Source organism: Chiloscyllium punctatum, chromosome 34, assembly GCF_047496795.1.
Source record: "Chiloscyllium punctatum isolate Juve2018m chromosome 34, sChiPun1.3, whole genome shotgun sequence".
Classification (NCBI taxonomy): Eukaryota; Metazoa; Chordata; class Chondrichthyes; order Orectolobiformes; family Hemiscylliidae; genus Chiloscyllium; species Chiloscyllium punctatum.
Window position 1 is genome coordinate 66,721,983 of NC_092772.1, and position 21,789 is coordinate 66,743,771.

A 21,789-nucleotide genomic window follows, 5' to 3' on the forward strand; every position below is an offset into this window, starting at 1 on the left:
GGAAACTCACACACACACACACACACACTGGGACTCTCTGGGATTCCCTCTGTCACACACACACTCTGGGATTCCCTCTGTCACACACACACTCTGGGATTCCCTCTCTCACACACACACACACACTCTGGGACTCCCTCGGATTCCCTCTCTCACACACAACTCTGGGATTCCCTCTCACACACAAACACACTCCTGGATTCTCTGGGATGCCCTCTTGCCCACACACTCTGGGAAACTCACACACACACACACACACACACACTCTGGGATCCTCTCACAAACACTCTGGAACTCTCAGGGATGCCCTCTCTCACACACACTCTGGGATTGGCTCTCTCTCACACACTCTAGGATTCCCTCTCTCATACACTCTCTGGCATTCCCTCTCTATCACACACTCTCTGGCAATCCCTCTCTATCACACACTATGGGATGCCCTCTCTCACACACACTCTAGGATTCCCTCTCTCACACACACTCTGGACTCTCTGGGATTCCCACCCTCACTCACACTCTGGAATTCCCTCTCTCACGCACAAGCTGGGATTCCCACTCTCACACACACTCTGGGATCCCCTCTCTCTCTCACCATCACTCTGGGATTCTCTCTCTCACACACATTCTGGGACTCTCTCACACACAGTCTGGGACACTCACAGACACACTCTGGGACACTGTGATTCTCTTACACACACTGGAATTCTCTCGCACACTCTGGCACACTCAGGGAATCTCTCTAACATTTGGGATTCCCTTACACACCATAGGCTTCTGGGACTCTCACTTACTTTGGGACTCTCTCTTACTCACTGTGGGATTCCCTTACAAGCTCTGGGACTCTCTGGGATTCTCTCACACACTCTAGGAATCCCTAACACACTCGGGGACACACTGGGATTTCCTTACACACTCTGGGATTCCCTCTCTCAAACACACTCAGGGATTCTCTCTCTCTCAAACACTCTGGGATTCCCCCTCTCTCACACAAACTCTGGGATTCTCTCACACACACTCTGGGATTCCCTCTCTCACACACACTCCTGGGAAACTCGCACACACACTGGAATTCCCACTCTCTCACACAATCTGGGACTCTCTCGGATTCTCTCTCTCTCACACACACACTCTGGGATTCCCTCTCTCACACACACTCTGGGCCTCTCTGGGATTCCCAGTCTGACACACGCTCTGGGATTGCCTCTCTCACGCACGCTCTGGGATTCCCTCTCTCACACACTCACTCTGGCATTCCCACTGACATACACACTCTGGGAAACTCGCATGCATACTTTGGGATTCTCTCATTCATACTCTGGGATTCCGAATCTCAAACATAATCTGGCATTCCCTCTCTTACACACACTCTGGGATTCCCTCTCTCACACACACCCTGGGACTCCATCTCTCACAAACACTCTGTGAAACTCGCACACACACTCTGGGATTCCAACTCTCACACAGAGTCTGGGATTCTCTCACACACACACTCTGGGACTATCTGGGATTCCTTTTCTCTCACACACTCTGGGATTCCCACTCTCACACTCACGCCAGGATTCTCTCACACACAATCTGGGACTCTCTGGGATTCCCTCTCTCACACAGACTCTGGGAAACTCGCAAACACACTCTGGGATTCCATCTCTCAAACTCACTCTGGGATTCCCTCTCTCACACACACTATGACACACAATCTGGGACTCTCTGGGATTCCATCTCTCTCACACACTCTGGGATTCCCTCTCTCACACACACTCTGGGATTCTCTCAGACACACACTCTGGGATTCTCTCACAAACACTCTGGGACTCTCAGGGATGCCCTCTCTCACACACTCTCTGGGATTCCCTGTCTCATAAAGACTCTGGGAAACACGCAAACACACTCTGAGATTCCATCTCTCACTCTCACTCTGGGATTCTCCCTCTCACACACACTCTCACACACAATCTGGGACTCTCTGGGATTCCCACTTTCACACACACTCTGGGATTCCATCTCTCACACACACTCTGGGATTCCCTCTCTCACACACACTCTGGGATTCCCTCTCTCACACACACACTCTGGGATTCCCTCTCTCTCACACACACACTCTGGGATTCCCTCTCTCTCACACACACACTCTGGGATTCCCTCTCTCACACACACACACTCTCTGGGACTCTCTGGGATTCCCTCTCTCAAACACACTCGGGGATTCCCTCTCTCTCACACACTCTGGGAAACTCGCACACACACTCTGGGATTCTCTCATTCACACTCTGGGATTCTCTCTCTCTCACACACTCTGGGATTCCCCCTCTCTCACACAAACTCTGGGATTCCCTCACACACACTCTGGGATTCCCTCTCTCACACACACTCCTGGGAAATTCGCACACACACTGGAATTCCCACTCTCTCACACAATCTGGGACTCTCTCGGATTCTCTCTCTCTCACACACACACTCTGGGATTCCCTCTCTCACACACAATGTGGGACTCTCTGGGATTCTCTCTCTCTCACACACTCTGGGAATTGCCCTCTCTCACACAAACTCTGGAATTCTGTCACACACACTCTGGGATTTCCTCACACACACTCTGGGACGCCCTCTCTCACACACACTATGGGATTCCCTCTCCCTCACACACCCTGGGATTCCCTCTCTCACACACACCCTGGGACTCTCTGGGATTCCCTCTCTAATAAACGCTCTGTGAAACTCGCACACACACTCTGGGATTCCAACTCTCACACACTCACTCTGGGATTCCAACTCTCACACACGCACGGACTCTCTGGGATGCCCTCTCTCACACACTCTCTGGGACTCCCTCTCTCACACACTCTCTGGGACTCCCTCTCTCACACACTCTCTGGGACTCCCTCTCTCACACACTCTCTGGGACTCCCTCTCTCACACACTCTCTGGGACTCCCTCACTCACACACTCTCTGGGACTCCCTCACTCACACACTCTCTGGGACTCCCTCACTCACACACTCTCTGGGACTCCCTCACTCACACACTCTCTGGGACTCCCTCACTCACACACTCTCTGGGACTCCCTCACTCACACACTCTCTGGGACTCCCTCACTCACACACTCTCTGGGACTCCCTCACTCACACACTCTCTGGGACTCCCTCACTCACACACTCTCTGGGACTCCCTCACTCACACACTCTCTGGGACTCCCTCACTCACACACTCTCTGGGACTCCCTCACTCACACACTCTCTGGGACTCCCTCACTCACACACTCTCTGGGACTCCCTCACTCACACACTCTCTGGGACTCCCTCACTCACACACTCTCTGGGATTCCCTCACTCACACACTCTCTGGGATTCCCTCACTCTCACACTCTCTGGGATTCCCTCTCTCACACACACTCATGGATTCCCTCTCTCACACACACTCATGGATTCCCTCTCTCACACACACTCAGGGATTCCCTCTCTCACACACACTCAGGGAAACTCGCAAACACACTGGAATTCCCACTCTCTCACACAATCTGGGACTCTCTCGGATTCTCTCTCTCTCACACACACACTTTAGGATTCCCTCTCAAACACACACACACTCTCTGGGATTCTCTGGGATTCCCTCTCTCTCTCACACACACACACACACACTTGGACTCTCTGGGATTCCCTCTATCTCACACACATACTCTGGGACTCTCTGGGATTCCCTCTCTCAAACACACTCGGGGATTCCCTCTCTCTCACACACTCTGGGATTCCCTCTCTTTCACACTCTCTGGGATTCCCTCTCCACACACACTCTGGGATGCCCTCTCACACGCACACTCTGGGATTGGCTCTCTCTCACGCACTCTAGGACTCTCTGGGATTCTCTCTCTCACACACTCTCTGGGATTCCCTCTCTCACACACACTCTCTGGGATTCCCACTCTCGCACACACTCTCTGGGATTCCCACTCACTCACACACTCTCTGGGATTCCCTCTCTCACACACTTTGGGATTCTCTCAGACACACACTCTGGGTTTCTCTCACAAACACTCTGGGACTCTCAGGGATGCCCTCTCTCCCACACTCTCTGGGATTCCCTCTCTCACGCACTCGCGGGGATTCCCTCTCTCATAAAGACTCTGGGAAACTCGCAAACACACTCAGATCCCATCTCTCACTCTCACCCTGGGATTCCCTCTCTCACACACTCTGGGATTCCCTCTCTCACACACACACTCTGGGATTCTCTCACAAATATTCTGGGACTCTCAGGGATGCCCTCTCACACACACACTCTGGGATTGGCTCTCTCTCACGCACTCTAGGATTCCCTCTCTCTCACACACACACACACACACACTCTGGGACTATCTGGGATTCCCTCTCACACACACACTCTGGGATTCCTTCTTTCCCCGACACTCGGGGACATCCTCTCTCAAACACACTGTGGGATTCCCTCTCTCTCACACACTCTGGGAAACACACACACACACTCTGGGACTCTCACGGATGCCCTCTCTCACACACTCTCTGGGATTCCCTCTCTCACACACTCTCTGGGATTCCCTCTCTCACACACACACACACACACACACTCTGGGACTCTCTGGGATTCCCACTCTCTCACACTCTGGGATTCCCTCTCTCACACACACACTCTGGGATTCCTTCTCTCCCCCACACTCGGGGACACCCTCTCTCTCACACACGCTGGGAAACACACACACACACTCTGGGATTCTCTCTCACACACTATGGTACTCTCAGGGATGCCCTCTCTCACAGACACTGTGGGATTGGCTCTCTCTCACACGCACCCTGGGATTCCCTCTCTCACACGCACCCTGGGATTCCCTCTCTCACACGCACCCTGGGATTCCCTCTCTCACACGCACTCTGGGACTCTTGGGGATTCCGTCTCTCTCACACACTCTGGGATTCCCTCTCTTACACACTCTGGGGCTCGCCCCTCTCACAATCAGGGAAACTCACACACACACTCTGGGATTCTCTCACACACACGCTCGGACTCTCTGGGATTCCCTCCCTCACACACACTCTGGGATTCACTATCAAACACAGTCTGGGATTCTCACAAACACACACAATCTGGGATTCCCTCACAAACACACACTCTGCGATTCCCACTCTGGGACTCCCTCTATCCCACACACTCTGGGACTCTCAGGGATGCCCTCTCTCACACACACTCTAGGATTGGCTCTCTCTCACGCACTCTAGGATTCCCTCTCACACACACACACACACACACTGGGACTCTCTGGGATTCTCTCTCTCACTCACACACTCTGGGATTCCCTCTCTCACACACACACATTCTGGGATTCCCTCTTTCAACACTCACTCTGGCATCCCCTCTCACATACACACTCTGGGAAACTCGCACACAAACTTTGGGATTCTCTAATTCATACTCTGGGATTCCCTCTCTCACACACTTTGGGATTCTCTCACACACGCACTCTGGGACACCTTCTCTCCCACACACTCTGGGATTCCCTCACTCAAACGCACTCTGGGATTCCTTCTCTCCCACACACTCTGGGATTCCCTCACTCAAACGCACTCTGCAATTCCCTCTCTCACACACACTCTGGGAAACAAACACATTCACTCTGGGATACTCTCACACTCACGCACGGACTCTCTGGGATACTCTCACACTCACGCACGGACTCTCTGAGATTCCCTCTCACACACACACACTCTGGGACTGTCTGGGATTCCCTCTCTCACACACACTCTGGGACTCCCTCTCTCACACACACTCTGGGACTCCCTCTCTCACACACACTCTGGGACTATCTGGGATTCCCTCTCTCACACACACACTCTGGGATTCCCTCTCTCACACACACTCTGGGACTCCCTCTCTCACACACACTCTGGGATTCCCTCTCTCACACACACTCTGGGACTATCTGGGACTCCCTCTCTCACACACACTCTGGGATGTCTGGGATTCCCTACACACACACTCTGGGACTATCTGGGATTCCTTTTCTCTCACACACTCTGGGATTGACTCTCTCACACACACTCTGGGACTCTCACAGACACACTCTGGGACACTGTGATTCTCTTACACACACTGGAATTCTCTCGCAAACTCTGGCACACTCAGGGAATCTCTCTTACATTTGGGAAACCCTTACACACCATAGGCTTCTGGGACTCTCTCACTTACTCTGGGACTCTCTCTTACTCACTGTGGGATTTCCTTACACACTCTGGGATTCCCGCTCTCACACACACTGGGATTTCCACTCTGACACACACTCTGGGATTCCCTCTCTCACACACATTCTGGGATGCCCTCTCACACACACACTCTGTGGATGCCCTCTCTCACAAACACACTGGGAAACTCACACACACACTCTGGGATTCTAACTTTCTCTCTCACTTTGGGATTCCCACTCTCACACACACTCAGGGACTCTGAGATTCCCTTCAGCTCACACACTCTCTGGGATCCCCTCTCTCAAACACACTCTGGGAAACCCACACACACACTCTGGGATTCTTTCTCTCACACACACACACACTGGAATTCCCTCTCTCACATTCTGGGACTCTCTGGCATTCCCTTACACAATCTGGGATGCTAGGACCCTCGCCCACACACCCTGGGTTTCTCTCACACACTCTGGGAATTCCCTCAAACCTTCTGGGATTGCCACTCTTACCCACACTCTGGGACTCCCTCTCTCTCACACACACTTTGGGGTTCCCTCTCTCACACACACTCTGGGATTTGCCATCTCACACACACTCTGGGATTCCCTCTCTCACACACACTCTGGGATTCCCTCTCTCACACACACTCTGGGATTCCCTCTCTCACACACACTCGGACTCTCTTGGATTCTCTCTCTCTCTCACACACTCTGGGATTCCCCCTCTCTCACACACTCTGGAATAATCTCACGCACACTCGGGGATGCCCCCTCTCACGCTCACTCGGGGATGCCCCCTCTCACGCACACCCGGGGATTCCCTCTCTCACGCACACCCGGGGATTCCCTCTCTCACGCACACCCAGGGATTCCCTCTCTCTCACACTCACTCTGGCATTCCCTCTCACATACACACTCTGGGAAACTCGCACACACGCCTTGGGATTCTCCCATTCATACTCTGGGATTCCCCCTCTCATACACACTTTGGGATTCCGACTCTCACACACAGTCTGGGATTCCCTCTCACACACAATTTGGGATTTCTGCTCTCTCACACACATTCTGGGATTCCCACTCTCACACACATGCTGGTATTCTCTCATACACACTCTGGGACTCTCTGGGATTCCCTCTCTCACACGCACTCTGGGATTCCGTCTCTCTCACACACTCAGGGATTCCCTCTCTCACACACACTCTGGGAAACTCGCACACACACTGGAATTCCCACTCTCTCACACAATCTGGGACTCTCCCGGATTCTCTCTCGCTTACACACACCCTTGGAGTCCCTCTATCACACACTCTCGGGGACTCTCTGGAATTCCCTCTCACATACACACTCTGGGAAACTCACACGCATACTTTGGGATTCTCTCATTCATACTCTGGGATTCCCTTTCTCTCACACGCTCTGGGATTCCCTCTCTCACACACACCCTCTGGGAATCCCTCTCTCACACACTCTCTGGGATTCCCTCTCTCACACACTCTCTGGGATTCCCTCTCTCACACACACTCTGGGGGTCTCTGGGATTGCCTCTCACACACACATTCTGGGATTCTCTCACACACACATTCTGGGATTCTCTCACACACAAACACACTCCTGGATTCTGTGGGATGCCCTCTCTCCCACACACCCTGGGACTACCTCTCTCACAAACACTCTGGGATTCCCTCTCTCACACACTGTCTGGGATTCAGTCTCTCTCACACACACTATGTGAAACTCGCATACACACTCTGGGATTCCGGCACTCACAGAGTCTGGGATTCGCTCACACACACACTCTGGGACTCTCTGGGATTCCCTCTCTCACACATACTCTGGAAAACTCACACACACAACCTGGAACTCTCTGGAATTCCCTCTCTCTCACACACTCTGGGATTCCCACTCTGGGACACTCTCACATACTCTGGGATTCCCTCTCACACACAGGGACTCGCTGGAATTCCCTCTCTCACGCACAATCTGGGATTACCTCTCTCAGACACCCTCTGGGAATCCCACTCTCACACACACTCTGGGACCCTCTGGGATCCCCTCTCTCTCTCACACACAATCTGGGACACTCAAAGACACACTCTGGGACACTGTGATTCTCTTACACACACTGGAATTCTCTCGCACACTCTGGCACACTCAGGGAATCTCTCTTACATTTGGGATTCCCTTACACACCATAGGCTTCTGGGACTCTCTCACTTACTCTGGGACTCTCTCTTACTCACTGTGGGATTCCCTTACACGCTCTGGGATTCTCTCTCACACTCTGGGATTCCCGCTCTCACACACTCTGGGATTTCCACTCTCTCACACACACTCAGGGATTCTAACTTTCTCTCACACTTTGGGATTCCCACTCTCACACACACTCAGGGACTCTGAGATTCCCTTCAGCTCACACACACTCTGGGATCCCCTTTCTCAAACACACTCTGGGAAACCCACACACACACTCTGGGATTCTCTCTCTCTCTCACACACACACACACACACACACACACACTCTGGAATTCCCTCTCTCACATTCTGGGACTCTCTGGGATTCCCTTACACAATCTGGGATGCTAGGACCCTCGTCCAAACACCCTGGGTTTCTCTCACACACTCTGGGAATTCCCTCAAACACTCTGGGATTTCCACTCTTACCCACACTCTGGGACTCTCTGGGATTCCCTCTCTCTCACACGCTCTGGGATTTGCCCTCTCTCACACGCTCTGGGATTCACTATCACACATGCACTCTGGGATTCCCTCTCTCTCACACACTCTCTGGGATTCCCTCTCTCTCTCACACTCTCTGGGATTCCCTCTCTCTCACACATTCTCTGGCATTCCCTCTCTCAACACTCACTCTGGCATTCCCTCTCTCAACACTCACTCTGGCATTCCCTCTCACATACACACTCTGGAAAACTCACACACACACCTTGGGATTCTCTCATTCATACTCTGGGATTCGCTCACGCACACACTCTGGCATTCCCTCTCTCTCACACAGTCTGGGATTCTCTCAAACACAATCTGGGTCTCTTTGGGATTCCCTCTCTCACACACACTTTGGGATTCCGTCTCTCTCACATACTATGGGATTCCCTATCTCACACACTTTGGGATTCTCTCACACACACACTCAGGGATTCCCTCTCTCACACACACTCTGGGAAACTCGCACACACACTGGAATTCCCACTCTCTCACACAATCTGGGACTCTCTCGGATCCTCTCTCGCTCACACACACTCTTGGATTCCCTCTAGCACACACTCTCGGGGACTCTCTGGGATTCCCTCTCACATACACTCGGGGATTCCTTCTATCACAACACACTCCCTGGGGTGCCCGCCCTCACACACACACTCCCTGGGGTGCCCGCCCTCACACACACACTCCCTGGGGTGCCCGCCCTCACACACACACTCCCTGGGGTGCCCGCCCTCACACACACTCTGGGGCTCTCTGGGATGCCCTCCCTCACACACACTCTGGGGCTCTCTGGGATGCCCTCCCTCACACACACTCTGGGGCTCTCTGGGATGCCCTCCCTCACACACACACACACTCTGGGATGCCCTCCCTCACACACACACACACACACACTCTGGGATGCCCTCCCTCACACACACACACACTCTGGGATGCCCTCCCTCACACACACACACACTCTGGGATGCCCTCCCTCACACACACACACACTCTGGGATGCCCTCCCTCACACACACACACACTCTGGGATGCCCTCCCTCACACACACACACACTCTGGGATGCCCTCCCTCACACACACACACACTCTGGGATGCCCTCCCTCACACACACACACACTCTGGGATGCCCTCCCTCACACACACACACACTCTGGGATGCCCTCCCTCACACACACACACACTCTGGGATGCCCTCCCTCACACACACACACACTCTGGGATGCCCTCCCTCACACACACACACACTCTGGGATGCCCTCCCTCACACACACACACACTCTGGGATGCCCTCCCTCACACACACACACACACTCTGGGATGCCCTCCCTCACACACACACACACACTCTGGGATGCCCTCCCTCACACACACACACACACTCTGGGATGCCCTCCCTCACACACACACACACACACTGGGATGCCCTCCCTCACACACACACACACACACTCTGGGATGCCCTCCCTCACACACACACACACACACACTCTGGGATGCCCTCCCTCACACACACACTCTGGGATGCCCTCCCTCACACACACTCTCGGGCTCTCTGGGATGCCCTCTCTCACACACACTCTGGGATGCCCTCTCTCACACACACTCTGGGGCTCTCTGGGATTCGCTCTCACACACACACTCTCGGGCTCTCTGGGGTGCCCTCTCTCACACACACTCTGGGATGCCCTCCCTCACACACACTCTGGGATGCCCTCCCTCACACACACTCTGGGATTCCCTCTCTCACACACACACTCTGGGGTGCCCTCTCTCACACACACTCTGGGGCTCTCTGGGATTCGCTCTCACACACACACTCTGGGATTCCCTCCCTCTCACACACTCTGGGGCTCTCTGGAATGCCCTCTCTCACACACACACTCTGGGGTGCCCTCTCTCACACACACTCTGGGGCTCTCTGGGATGCCCTCTCTCACACACACACTCTGGGGTGCCCTCTGTCACACACACTCTGGGATGCCCTCTCTCACACACACACTCTGGGATGCCCTCTCTCACACACACTCTGGGGCTCTCTGGGATGCCCTCTCTCACACACACACTCTGGGATGCCCTCCCTCACACACACTCTGGGATGCCCTCTCTCACACACACACTCTGGGATTCCCACTCTCACACACACACTCTGGGGTTTCCTCTCTCACACACTCTGGGATTCCCACTCTCTCGGATTCTCTCTCTGTCTCACACACACTCTTGGATTCCCTCAATCACACACACTCTGGGATACCCTCTCTCTCACGCACAACCTGGAACTCTCTGGAATTCCCTCTCACACACACACTCTGGGATTCCCTCTCTCTCACACACTCTGGGATTCCCACTCTGGGACACTCTCACACATACTCTGGGATTCCCTCTCACACACAGGGACTCGCTGGAATTCCCTCTCTCACACACAATCTGGGATTCCCTCTCTCAGACACCCTCTGGGATTCCCACTCTCACACACACTCTGGGACCCTCTGGGATCCCCTCTCTCTCTCACACACAATCTGGGACACTCACAGACACACTCTGGGACACTGTGATTCTCTTACACACACTGGAATTCTCTCGCATACTCTGGCACACTCAGGGAATCTCTCTTACATTTGGGATTCCCTTAAACACCATAGGCTTCTGGGACTCTCTCACTTACTCTGGGACTCTCTCTTACTCACTGTGGGATTTCCTTACACACTCTGGGATTCCCTCTCTCACACACACTCTGGGACTCTCTGGGATTCCCACTCTCACACACACTCTGGGACTCTCTGGGATTCCCACTCTCACACACACTCTGGGGTTTCCTCTCTCACACACACTCTGGGATTACATCTTTCTCACACACTCTGGGATTCCATCTCTTACACACACTCGGCAAAGTCTCACACACACTCTGGGATTCTCTCATACACACTCTGGGACTCTCTGGGATTCCCTCTCTAACACACACTCTGGGAAACTTGCATGCATACTTTGGGATTCTCTCATTCATACTCTGGGATTCCCTCTCTCTCACACACTCTGGGACCCGCTCACACACACATTCTGGGACTCTCTGGGATTCCCTCTCTCTCTCACACACTCTCTGGGATTCCCTCTCTCACACACTCGCTGAGATTGCCTCTCTCACACACTCGCTGGGACTCTCTAGGATTCCCCCTCTCACAACATCTGGGATTCCCTCTGTCACACACACTCTGGGAAACACACACACACACACACTGGGATTCCCTCTATCACAAACTCTGGGATTGGCTCTCTCTCTTACACTCTGGGACACGCTGGGATTCCCACTCACACACACACACGCTGGGATTCCCACTCACACATACACACACGCTGGGATTCCCACTCACACACACACTGGGATTCCCACACACACACACGCTGGGATTCCCACTCTCTCACACACACACACACACACACACACACACACGCTGGGATTCCCACTCTCACACACACACACACACACACACACACACACACACGCTGGGATTCCCACTCACACACATACACACACGCTGGGATTCCCACTCACACACACACACACACACACACTGGGATTCCCACTCACACACATACACACACGCTGGGATTCCCACTCACACACACACACGCTGGGATTCCCACTCACACACACACACACACACACACTGGGATTCCCACTCACACACACACACACGCTGGGATTCCCACTCACACACACACACACACACAAACACACGCTGGGATTCCCACTCTCACACACACACACTGGGATTCCCACTCTCACACACACACACACACGCTGGGATTCCCACTCACACACACTGGGATTCCCACTCACACACCCTGGGATTCCCACTCACACACACACTGGGATTCCCACTCTCACACACACACACGCTGGGATTCCCACTCTCACACACACACACACACACACACACACACACGCTGGGATTCCCACTCTCTCACACACACACACACTGGGATTCCCACTCTCACACACACACACACACTGGGATTCCCACTCTCTCACACACACACACACACACACACACACACACACTGGGATTCCCACTCACACACACTGGGATTCCCACTCACACACACTGGGATTCCCACTCACACACACACACACACACACACACCCTGGGATTCCCACTCACACACACACTGGGATTCCCACTCACACACACACACTGGGATTCCCACTCACACACACACTGGGATTCCCACTCACACACACACTGGGATTCCCACTCACACACACACACACGCTGGGATTCCCACTCACACACACACACACGCACATGCTGGGATTCCCACTCTCACACACACACACACTGGGATTCGCACTCACACACACACGCTGGGATTCCCACTCTCTCTCACACACACACACACACACACGCTGGGATTCCCACTCACACACACGCTGGGATTCCCACTCACACACACACACACACACACACACACACACCCTGGGATTGCCACTCACACACACACTGGGATTCCCACTCACACACACACACACACGCTGGGATTCCCACTCACACACACACACACGCTGGGATTCCCACTCACACACACACACACACGCTGGGATTCCCACTCACACACACACATCTGGGATTCCCTCTCTCTCACACACTCTGGGACTCTCTCGGATTCTCTCTCTCTCACACACACTCTTGGATTCCCTCTATCACACACTCTCGGTGACTCTCTGGGATTCCCTCTCACACACACACACACACTCAGATTCTCGCACACAAACACACTCTGGGATTCTCTGGGATGCCCTCTCTCACGCACACTCTGGGATTCTCTCACACACACTCTGGGATTTCCTCTCTCACACACACTCTGGGATTCTCTGATACACACTCTGGGACTCTCTGGGATTCCTTCTCTCCCACACACTCGGGGACTCCCTCTCACATACTCTGGGGCTCGCTGGGATTGGCTCTCCCTCTCACATACTCTGGGGCTCACTGGGATTGGCTCTCCCTCTCACATACTCTGGGGCGCGCTGGGATTGGCTCTCCCTCTCACATACTCTGGGGCGTGCTGGGATTGGCTCTCTCTCTTACACACTGGGGCGCGCTGGGACTCCCACGCTCTCACGCGCGCTGGGACTCCCTCAGATTTTCTCTCTCCCTCGGATTCATACACTCTTGGATTCCCTCTATCACACACTCTCTGGGACTCCCTCTCTCACACACACACACACACACCCTGGGCCTCCCTCTCACACACATACTCGTGGATTCCATCTCTCACACACACTCTGGAACTCTCTGGGATTCTCTCACACACACACACTCTGGGATTCTCTCACACACACACACTCTGGGACTCTCTGGGATGCCCTCTCTCACACACACTCTGGGATTCTCTCTCTCATAAACACTCTGTGCAACTCGCACACACTCTGGGATTCGACTCTCACACACACTCTGGGGTTCTCTCACACACACACTCTGGGACTCTCTGGGACTCCATCTCTCTCACACACTAGTGGAAACCCGCACACACTCTGGGATTCCCTCTCTCAACACTCACTCTGGCATTCCCTCTCACATACACACTCTGGGAAACTCGCACGCATACTTTGGGATTCTCTCATTCATACTCTGGTATTCACTCTCTCTCACACACTCTGGGACTCTCTGGGATTCCAAGTCTGACACACGCGCTGGGATTCCCTCTCTCAACACACGCTCTGGGAAACTCGCACGCATACTCTGGAATTCCGTCCCACTCACACACACTCTGGGATTGGCTCTCTCTCACACACTCTGGGAAACACACACACACACACACACACACTCTGGGATTCTCTCACACACACGAATGGCGTTGCACGGGGTTGGGGGGGAACCGCGTTGCACGGGGTTGGGGGGGAACCCGCGTTGCACGGGGTTGGGGGGGAACCCGCGTTGCACGGGGTTGGGGGGGAACCCGCGTTGCACGGGGTTGGAGGAATCGCGTTGCACGGGGTTGGGGGGACGGTGCTACATGGGGTGGGGAGGAACGGCGTTGCTCGGGGTTGGGGGGACGGTGTTGAATGGGTTTGGGGAACGGTTTTGGGAGGGAACGGTGTTGCACGGGGTTGGGGGAAAATGGCGTGGGACTGGTTTGGGGAGGGAACGGCATTGCACTGGGTGGGGGGACACGGTTGGGGGGACAGCTTTACTCTGGGTTAGGGGGAACGGTGTTGCACGGGGTTGGGGGGACGGGGTTGAGGGGAAACAGGTTTGGGTTGGGGACGGGGTTGCACGGGTTGGGGGACGGCGTTGCACGAGGTTGAGGGAACACAGTTGGGGGAGGGGCATTGCACAGGGTTGGGGACGGGGTTGAGTGGGGTTGCACGGGGTTGTGGGAATGGGTTTGGGCAGGAACGGCGTTGCACGGGGTTGGACTGGTACGGGGTTGGGGGGAATGGGTTTGCACAGGGTTGGGGGACTGGCGTTGCACGGTGTTGGGGGAACGGGGTTGGGGGGAGTGTTGCACGGGGTTGGGGGGGGAAACGGGTTTAGGCGGGTACGGAGTTGGGGGAACGGGGTTGTGGCGAATGGCGTTACACGGGGTTGGGCGGGGACGTCGTTGCACGGGGTTGGGGGTACGGCGTTGTGGGGGCGGGGTTGGGGGGATGGTGTCAGACGTGGTTGATGGGAGCAGCGTTGGACGCGGTTGGGAGTGGGTGGGGGGACAGGAGCCCTCTGTAAATTGATGTACATCCCACCCAGCCCCTGAGAGCCCCCTGTACACATTGACACATTTTCCCCCCCCACCTCGGATCCCCCTGGAAACACTGACACATTCCTCTGGTGTATTAATCCGTTCCTGAAAGTTTGTGTAAACATCCCCACAACCAATCAGCTTCTCTCAAGCTCCCACTCACAAATGAAAGCTATAGCCTCCTCTACAAATGGGTGAAATGAACAATCCAAATGATACCCTTCCATTCCCTACATCAAAGCAGTGACTACTCTTCAAGCTGACAATCTGGGCCTCCAATCAATCTCTCTGTTCTGGGAATTCACTGAGCAAATATTAAAGAAATATCCATTATGATCCTGACAGACCACCTTTCAGGGATCCAGCCTGAGGGAGAATGTGTATAGTGGGTATGTCCTGAATTGTCCCAATGGCTGGAAGTGTTTCTCCATCGAGATCCTCTGATTCAGAGTCCAGAAACTGGGGTGTGTGGAAGGACAGGACTGTGTGAGCTAGTGTATACCACATCTGACTGTGTCAGTCACAAAAATAAATCTCTCGGTTTGAGTCCTGTCATGGTCAGTGAGGATCAGTAATGGACGTCTGATTCCCTGTCTGGGAGAAAATATTCCTGTTTTGCAAGATCAACATTTTAAATTGAATATTCCCACGTATCAGAACTACCTCCAGAGTCAGCGATGAACAATGGACCCTAATTTACACCCAGACATCAATGAGACATAGAAAAATAGTCCTTGCTGTTTCAATAGCACAATCACAGCGCCACAGTCAAGCAAATGAGAGGATTGTTTCTCCCAAAAAAACCTTTAGCAACACAGACAGACGATACCATTAAGCCCCAGGAGCCTGACTGCAGCTTAATAACATTTTTTGTTCTGATTAAAAGTTTGTAGGCAGCACGGTGGCACAGTGGTTAGCACTGCTGCCTCACAGTGCCAGAGACCTGGGTTCATTTCCCGCCTCAGGCGACTGACTGGGTGGAGTTTGCACATTCTCCCTGTGTCTGCATGGGTTTCCTCCAGGTGCTCAGGTTTCTTCCCACAGTCACAAAGATGTGCAGGTTAGCTGAATTGGCCATGCTGAATTAGCTGTCGTGTTAGATGTAGGAGAATGGGTCTGGGTGGGTTGCGCTTCGATGGGTCAGTGTGGACTTGTTGGGACGAAGGGCCTGTTTCCATACTGTAAATAATCTAATCTTATCAAATGGAAAACATTAACTCTGCTTCTCTCTCTCTACATTACCTGCCAGTCTGTTTCAAATTTTCAGCAGCCACAGCATTTGTGTTCATTTTAGTAGCATCATCGTTAACTTTTCAGAACTCACCCAGTTTCTGCAACATCTTTTGATCCACTTTGTATTGCAAACATTGCAAATTATTCTCTGGAATGTAGTCAGTGATTCCGTTCTTGAAGTGGAAATGATCACAGATTCCCGGGTGTTTGAGTGAAGTCATTTCTCCTTATCTCAGTCACTCAGGCTGCTCTCCATTTCGGAGACTGTGACCCATTGTTCTAGATTCCTATCAGCAGAGACAGCTGCCAACATCAATCCTGCCAATCTCTTTGGTCATAATGTCCAGTTCAATGAAAACACCTCTTATCACATGCAGTACAGGATCTCTGAATCTCACCCACTTAGTCAACAATCTCCAGAACCAGGAATAAGCCGGTGCCCCTCTGTTACAAACACTCTGATGGCAATGTGTGCTTCCTTCAGTGAGGAAAACAAATTTGCAACCATCTGTGTCCGTCTGTCTGCCTGAGGTTCCAATAAGTGCATTGATGGAAATCACATTGGAAAACCAAATCCCTTTCCAGGTGTTCAAATCACTTCATGCAGAATTTACAGACAAAGGAAATCTGTGTTATCGGGAGCATAATCTTATTAGTGATAGTCTGTTGCACACAGCAACATGATCTTCTCACAAACACAAGCCATTGTTCTATGTTGAAATTGAAATGTGAAGCCAAAAACGTCATGTAAACAATCTGCTGCTTGTCACTTTAATAAATGAACTTGCTGATAAGATAATGCTCAAAGTGTTATAAAGTTGAAGGTGTGTACTGTATCTTTAAGAGGGAGAGAACACTCTTCTGAACTGAGAGCTTATAACTACCTGTGTACCGTATATGACTGGCCAGCAATCCCAGAGTGCACTGGGAAAGCAAACAAATGTAACATTTGACTGTGAAATATAGACCTGAGTTGGTTGCTGTTTTGACAATAATTCAAATTTAATCTATCAGTTTAAATTATACCCCAAGATTCCAAAACCCAATCGAATTTGTATTTATTGTTTTGCCAGCATCAAGCCAATGAGATGATCTGTTGGGGGCAAATAAAATGCAGACATTTTAAAAATTTGTCAGAGAGTAACTGCTGTCTGGGAGAGTTAACATCTTGCTCGCCAAGAAATTAGGAAAGTCTCTCAATCAAAGGGTACATTTTCATATGAAACATACTCAGAATAAAAGAAGACAACGGCCCAGGGAGATCCTCAGACAGACGAAGAAAGACACAAAAGACAAGAGCCGCTATGTAGTTTTGAAATTAAGTTGATGTAATTTTAATAAGTGTCTTATTGAAATAACATATTGTTATATAGCTGGAGGCAGATAATAAACAGTGAAGAGAAAAAGGGAGCTTAGATTTATGATTAGTTGTTTAATATTCACTTTTCAAGTTAAAAATAATTTGATGCTATTTTCTTTAAATAGTGGAATTTGTGAGTTTTCTGTCACTCAGACTTTAACAGATTACGTGGTGAGGTGAACTTTTCTGGGTGTTTGGTTTAATTAACAGAGGGGTTCACCGTCATGTTGTAACAAAAGAAACACAACAAAGTACAGCACAGGAACGGGCCCTTCAGCCCATAATGTTGTGCTGAATGTGACACCAAATTAAACTCATCCTTTCTGCCTATCTTTGTTCCACATCCTTGCATATCCACATGCTTACCCAAAAACCCCTTCAACACCCCTCTCATATCTGCCTCCTATACCATCCCTGGCAGCATGTTCCAGATTCCTACCACTCTCTGAGGAAAACATATTAGCCCTCACATCTCCTTTGAGCTCTCCCTCTTTCACCTTAAATGCATGTTCCATAGTAAAGATATTTCAGCTCTGGGTAGAACATTTTGACCGTTAACCCTGTGCATCTCATGACGCTGCGCTGACTGTCCCCAATTAGGCCATTCTTTCCCAAATGCGCATAAATCCTATCCATAAGAATTCTGTCCAAAGCTTCCCAACCACTGAGATGAGACTCACCGGGCTATAATTTCCTGGATTGTCCCTATTTCCCTTCTTGAAGAGAGGAACACCAGTCCTCGACGACCTTTCCAGTGGCTAGCGAGGACTCAAAAATCTTGGCCAGGGCCCCAAAAACCTCCTGTCTTGCCTCTCTCAATAACCTGGGGTAGTTACCATCTGGCCCTCGGGATTAATCCACGTTAATGCTCTTCAAGAAATCCAACGCTTTTTTCTCGACCTCAAAATTGCCCAAGCACATTAGCCTGCTCCACACAAATCTCAGTATCCTCTATATCCTTTTCCTGGGTGAATGCCGATGCAAAGTAATTATTTAGGATCTCGCCCACTTCCAGTGACTTCAAGCACAAGTTCCTTCCTTTAGACTTGACTGGCCTGACCTTCTTCCTAGTTATGTGGAAGCTGTGGAAAGGGTTCAGAGGAGATTTACTGGGATATGGCCTGGTATGAAAGGAAGGTCTTACAAGGAAAGGCTGAGGGAATGGAGGCTATTTTAGTTGGAGAGAAGAAGGTTGAGAGGTGACTTAATTGAGATGTATAAGATAATCAGAGGGTTAGATCGGGTAGCTAATTTTTCCGCGAATGGTGAAGGCTAACATGAGAGGACATAGCTTTAAATTGAGGGGGGATAGATTAAGGACAGATATTAGGGGTACTTTCTCACTCAGAGAGCAGTAGGCACGTGGAACGCCTGCCTGCAACAGTAGTAGAATCGCCGACGCAAAGGGCATTTAAATGGGCATTGGACATCCATATGGGTAATATTGGAAGGGTGTCGGTTAGATAGGCATCAGATTATTTTCACAGGTCGGTGCAACACTGAGGGGCCAAAAGGCCTGTACTGTACTGTAACGATCCATGTTCATATCCTCTTGTGGGTAATTATCTCGAGAACAATTTGGGATTCACTTTAACCCTACTTGCGAAGGGCAGGGCCCCTCCTTGCTCTGCTCATTCCCTGTTTGGGTTCCTTTGAGCTTTTGTTTTACACATTTCTCACATGCCATGCCAATTCTAGCTTCCCAAAATTTGCATAGGCTTGTTTTTTTCTCCCTTCTGACTAAATTCCCAGCCTCCCTCGTTATCCAAGGAGCCCTTACATTGCCAGCCTTGTTTCTCCTCCCTCCTGAAACATGCTGGTCATGAACCCCGATCAGAAAGCCTTTAACTAACTTCCATGTGCCCAATGTGGCATGGTCTGATGACAGCTGCTCCCAGTTAACACTGCCGAGCTCCTGTCTAATACTGCCATCATTTTCAATCCCATAATTTAGAAACATCCCTCAGGGTCCTGTCCGTATCCTTATTCGTAGCTACCTTAAAAAAAAACTTAAGTTGTGATCACTGTTTCCAAAATGGTCTCCCACTAAAAGGTCAGTCACCCGGCCAGGCTCATTCTGAAACAATGAAACCCTGAAGTGTTGAGCAGCCAGGCCTGTGCTTCTCCCAACCACATTTCTGGAATGGCCACAATATCGGATCGGAGTTTATCTACCTTAGCTACGTTGCTCCTTGTGTTGAAATTAACACACTTCAGCCCATTCGTACTATGGTGTTCATTTCTCTGTATTCCCTTTCTGATTGACTCTTTTACATCTTCCTTCCTTCCTTCCTTCCTCATCCACAACACCCCCAATGTGCTGCCCTGCTGCTGTGGTTCTCATGCCCTTGCCATTCTAGTTTAAACCCTCACATGTAACAGGAGTGAGTCTCCCTGTGAGGATATCGGTTCCCCTCTAGTTCAGGTCACCCCTGCTCCAGAAGAGGTTCGAATGTTCCAAGATCCTGAAACACTCCCCCTGTACCAGCTCTTCAGCCATGCATTCATCTCTGCTATCTTTCAATTCCTAATCTCACAAGCACATGGGACTGGTGGTAACGCAGTGATTACTACCCTCAAGGTCCTGCTTTTCAATCGTTCCCCCTACTTCCTGTGCTTACTGCTCAGGATCTCATCCCTCTTTCTACCCATGTCGTTGGTAGCAATGTGCACCATGACCTCTGACCTCCCATTCTCCCAATTCAGAATTTCATGCAAATGCTCAGAGATGTCCTTGATCCAGGCACCAGGGATACAACACCCCATCCTGGAGTCTCGGACGCAGCCACAGTAACACCTGTCTATGCCCCCAACTAGCGGCTCTCCTCCTATTTTCGCTCCCTTGGATTTTGCCCGACCTTGTTCTACAGCAGAGTCATAGAGTCCTACAGCACAGAGAGAGGCCCTCGGTGCCAGACTGATCTCTGGCAACCATAATGTCCATCCATGGCAACCCCATTTCCCTACCCATGCCCCACATCCTTCTAATCCTTTCCTACCCATGTATTTGTCCAAATGCCTTTTAAATGTTGTTAATGTACCTGCCTCAGCCACTTCCACTGACAGCTCATTCCGTATGAGAATCAGCATCTGTGTAAAAAAAGTTGCTGCTAACATTCCCTTTTATTCTTTCCCCTCTAAACTTAAACTGATGCCCTCTAGTCCTCAATTCTTCAACCCTGGGAAAAAGACTGAATGCATTCACACTATCCATGCCTCTCATGATCATATACATTTCGAGAAGATCTCCCTTATGTCTCCTGTGCCCCGAAGAAAAATGTCCCAGCTTTTCCAACCTCTCCCAATAACTCAGGCCATTGAGTTCTGGTGCTATAGGCCTGTCTACCACTGTGCTACTCCCCTGAGAAGTTATTCCCAACAATACACCAGCTCTCTCTCCTTAAATATCCAGCATTCAACCCCATCTTTATCCCCTGTACGATCCTCAGTGTCCTGCTGTTGCGCCAACCTAACCACGCGGACACCCACCTACCTGATGGAACCTGGATGTTTGGACAGGACAAGATCAGGGATGTTTTTAAACACAATGAATGGAATTCTGAA

At 51.4% G+C, this 21,789-nt stretch overlaps 1 long non-coding RNA gene across 1 annotated transcript in view; it reads right to left on the minus strand.

Annotated features, from left to right (window-relative positions):
• LOC140458919 (uncharacterized) overlaps positions 1-21,789 on the minus strand; it is an 81,158-nt gene that overhangs the window by 55,156 nt on the left and 4,213 nt on the right. The window lies entirely within an intron of this gene.